Source organism: Syzygium oleosum, unplaced genomic scaffold (assembly GCF_021117445.2).
Source record: "Syzygium oleosum isolate NSW1041296 unplaced genomic scaffold, Sole_v2.1 Sole_v2.02, whole genome shotgun sequence".
NCBI lineage: Eukaryota > Viridiplantae > Streptophyta > Magnoliopsida > Myrtales > Myrtaceae > Syzygium > Syzygium oleosum.
In genome coordinates, this window is record NW_026607486.1 from 6,519,640 (window position 1) to 6,524,523 (window position 4,884).

The following is a 4,884-nucleotide window of genomic DNA, read 5'->3' on the forward strand; positions in this document are numbered from 1 at the left end:
CAAATGCCCAACACTATCATATGCGACAAACTCCATAAGCTTATAAATAGACATATTCATTGATGATGCCATTGTAGCATCACCGGATGCTAGATGCTCCGAACGAAAGACACAGCTTGAATCATCATGAATCGATGACCTAAAATTAGAATAGTGCGTTCAACCCCAAACTTCAAAAAAAAAAAAAATTTACCCCCTCTGAACTTGGATAGTCACTTATTGAAGCTGTTAACTTTTTTTCGTTAGCATGTGTAGCACACATACTTTTTAAATTGGTAAAGTGAATATGTTTTTCAGAATTGTATCAAATGCACTTTTTCTCCTCAATTCAAGCGAATATTGAGTGATAAAATGAAAATTTTGACACCACCAGCCCTTAAAAGAACAGGAATTGGCAAAATATTCTGAAGTATGTAATTGTTGTCGTTAATTGACTGATATAGCTCATTATCACTGTTAAATCACATATCTTCACTAATTTAATGTGTAAAATTTACGAAGGCTTAATAAAGGTTACGCAATAAAAAAAATTAAAAGATGCTAAATTATTGAAATCATATCACTTGAAATCAATCTTTAACTCATTTTTTAATTCCGAGTCTCTTGGGATTTTCGTTTTTCATAATTTTCATTTAAACTAATTCCTTTTTAAATTTTTTCATATTATACAATTTTTTATCTTCTGTTTATTTATATTTTTCTTAATTAAATAGATTAAACAAGTAACCTTTAGATTTAAACGTGGCAATTTTTTTTAATTCATCTTGCATGTTATGTATCTGAATTGAGGGCAAGAAGGGCATTTGATACAAAATTGAAGAAAAAGTTGCACTTTACCCTCTTGAAAGGCATGTGCATGGCACATGCTAATGAAAAAGGTTAATGGTATTGAGAGTGTAACAATATGCAAGTACAGCGGGGAAAAAATTGATCTTTTTAAGTTCAAGATTTAACTTGCACCAACCTTAAATTTGAGAGGATGAAATGAAACTTTTCCAAAAATAAATGAGTGATTGAGGAATTATATTTCGCACTGGCTTCTTTTATTCTTCAGTGGTTGTGTCCATAGAAAGAACTTAATTGCACTTTTGGAAAAAAGGTCAAGGACATAATGAAACTAAATGAAAAGTTTAGGTTTTGATCGTGTCCTATACACAAATTTTAGGACTTTCCGTGCAATTTTCCCCATTCCATGTAGGTGAAGAAAAATTAAAAATTGATCAAAAACGGTGAGAGCATCAATTGCAAGTAAATGTAAAGTCAAGTGCATCGGGAGACAATAATTAAAGCTCATTGCACGAATGCGAGTGACCTTAAAGTATAGTGATCATATAGGGAATCAACCCATTTTCCCTCTTTGCATAAGATGTCACGCCTCAAACCCCGCGAGCGCGCCAACATCCCTCCAAGGTCATCAAGTATGCGACATCCCAGGATTTGTCGCCGACCCAAACCGAACGCTAACGAATAGCGTAAGCGGAAGCAAAATGAACTCTCCATACAATATGTAATCCAACGGGATAATAGAGAGACAATCGAAACACATCAACAAATACATTTTATAAACATAACGTTAAACACAAATAAGCAATTACAAGCCTTACTAGAGGCCACCATCTAGACACCACTCATAACAAAAAGGATTGGGTGGTGGGTAAGCTTAACTCCTCTACAAAAGGGGTACTCCAAAAAGAGACGATGAGAATAATCCCATCCTTAGATTATCACGGTACCCTGGTGGCATCTCCGGATCAGTCATGGTCGTCGGTCTGAAATGGTTTGGTTATACAACCATGAGAACACTTCTCAATAAGCAACTACCTAAGCCTCGCTTAGGTTAACACGTACCTCCGGACAATCCTAAACGTGCAATTCTAACAAACAACGTGCCAAAGACAATCACATGCGTTCTTACTTCGCCTTGGCACATGCACACGCCCTGCACGTTAGAATACCGCCATAACATGGCAATTCGCTCCACGAGCACATAATACAACCACATGACGTAAACGTGCATAAAACGGTTATTAATCCAGACATGCTCAACAGCAACACAAGCACATTGCATTCCCCAATGCATAACACACGATTATAACTGCCCAGATTATTAACGGCCCCTCGGGCCACCGAACCCCCGCCGGTCTTCTGGCGTAACCAGGCATCGTCCTGCTACTTTGGCGATGGCAACGTCCGGAACCCTCGCCCAGACGGCATTCCATAAAGGAGCATCGATCCGGCCTCCACCGCGATCGGCAACGTCTAGAACCCCCACCTAGACGGCATCCGAACCCCCGTCGGGCATCGTCTAGAACCCCCGCCTAGACAGAACGTGTCGTGACCATGCACACACTCAACAACCATTACCGATTCTTATCTTTATGAATTAACAAATGCCAACTAAGTTTATACTCATCAATTAAAAAGCCTCGCCTTTCTTTTGTAACAAAATCTCCGAAAAGTCCCCGAGAGAGAGAAAAACCGAGTATGCACAGAATCGGGGCCAAATTGGGCAGTTGTGCAGTGACCGAAATCCATTTGAAATAAATAGTAAATCAACTCCAAAAATTCTGAAATTTGGATATGTTGTATAAAACATATTGATAAACATTTTTCATGAAGGACACAAAATCCAGTTCTAACTTTACACACCTCGTTTTGACACTCAAATCCGGACAGAATCCGGTTCGCTCGGACAGCCCCTCAGACCATCAAAATACAACTCATTCAGTACCCAAATCATTTTGGAAAGCTCTGAAATTTTTATATGTCATAGAAACAAGTGTTTTTAAAAATTTTCGTGAAGGAAGTTTATTGAAATAAGGTCTATAAAATTTTATAAAAATTCGGACAGACAGGAAGGTCGGGTGAACAGTAACTCCGGTAGCCCTGAGACGGTCCGAAAACCGACTTCCGAATGACCCAAAAAAACTTCCAAAAATTCTGAATTTAAAGTATGTTATACCTTAAGATGTTGGGAACAAATTATATGAGAACACTTCCTCAGATTCGACCCACAATGATCACAAAAAAAATAACAAAGTGCAGAGGTACAGTAACAACCAGAAATCCGGGAATCATTAAACTTGCACCATTAAACAAATCAAGCTTATACAACCGCTAAACCAACTATCCACAGCCCCTAATCCATCCCTAGACATGCCATTAGTAACCCACTAGCCTAACCAAGGATTAGGAAGTCACTTACTAAGGGTTTAAGCAAGAAAACAGGTGAACAGGCAAACTGAGCTCTGGCGATGAACAGGGATGGACGGGAATCTCCGGTGACTTTCTAGCAACCAGGCTGGGATGGTTGGAACGAGCACAAGATGGTGTTGGTCGGGGTACCAGGAGTGAGGCCTAAAGAGAGAGAGAAAGAGGGGAAAATGGGTGTTTTTCAGTTGGTTTCTGGGCTAATTCAGGCTGTTGTGAACAGTCCGCACTCCGGCGGCAGGACGGGTGGATGGCCGGCGATTCAGGCGGTGAGTCCGGTGGCGTCTGAACCGGAGAAGCAAGGTGGAAGTGATGGTGCTTGGAGCTTCGGCCGATTCCAAGGAGGGAGAGAGAGAGAGAGCTCCGAGAATGAGAAGAGAGAGAAAGAGTCAAAGGTCAATTAATATCTACCCACCCCACTCACATAAATCAAGGGCCAAGATCAACTTATCAATCTCATTTAAGATCCAAAGGCCACAAATGAGTCTTCTAAGGCAAGATGGGAAAAATATCCAAGGGCAACTAAGGAATAAGCAAAAAGGAGAGGGGGCATTCTTGTCCAAATTTTCTCTTATGGAGGGAAATGTTATTGTCCAAATTGCCCTTCAATATTTCAAAAGTGCTCAATTAACCTAGGGGCAAAATGGTCTTTTTTCACTCTCGGTCCAAATTTCAATTTTTCCGATAATTCCAATCGATCCGATAGTTGGCCACGCTAAATGAGACGACGTCCGATAAATTAGTCGTGGAAATCTTGAAAATTCGACATCTCAATTCGGATTCTAATTAATGGCCAAAATCCAACAATTGCGACTTTAATATATCTCAAACTAACGGATGGCTTTTAGGAGATACGCGTATCGACACGTGGCCGATGACATCGAGCCACATCCAAGTTTACTTGAGCCATGTCGATCTCGATTGTCATGTAATTGCGAGGGTCAATCACTAGTTCCGAAGGACACGATCTTTCGGATTAGGTTTAGGATCGTTCGCAACTCATACAATGATTAAGCAGAATCACCCGCGTTCCGATCGTATAAGATTTGCGAATCGTTCCATAGCCATCCTTGGATCGGTCTATAATGGTACAAAATATTCCCTCGTCAATCTTATGGTCGAAGTGCCAATCCATGATCAAGTTCTTAGGTCCACGTACTTAATTCCTAGCTAGCCTTTCCCTAACGGTTAGTATCTCGAGAGTGAATAATTTTCGAGTGAGATTTTACCGAAAGTGCATCGAAGAAATATTTATTTCATAAATCCCGAAAATTGGTCGAATTTCAAAATGTCACATAAGATATCTACATATATTTGTGTAGCCATATTACAACATCATGAGACTCAATTCATACAAAACCATATTGTTTAGAATATGGTAAAAGAACTCAACCTAAGTATTCGCCTACACGAGATTATTCCCCTTTAACGTGACTCTTTGCATCAAAGACATAAGTCTGACTAAAGAAATCTTTCATCACATCTCATTTCCCACTTTCTTAATTTTTTTTGTAAGAAATGAGGTCTACTCCCACTTGAGCCTAATTTATTGGAGTTACAATTTCCCTAAAGTTGATAGTACAATCATATTATAAAGTAGATGAATTTCCAAGCAAGGATCCTGCCAACCACGAGATGACATTACTTTGGAGCATTAATATATGAGTTAAGAGA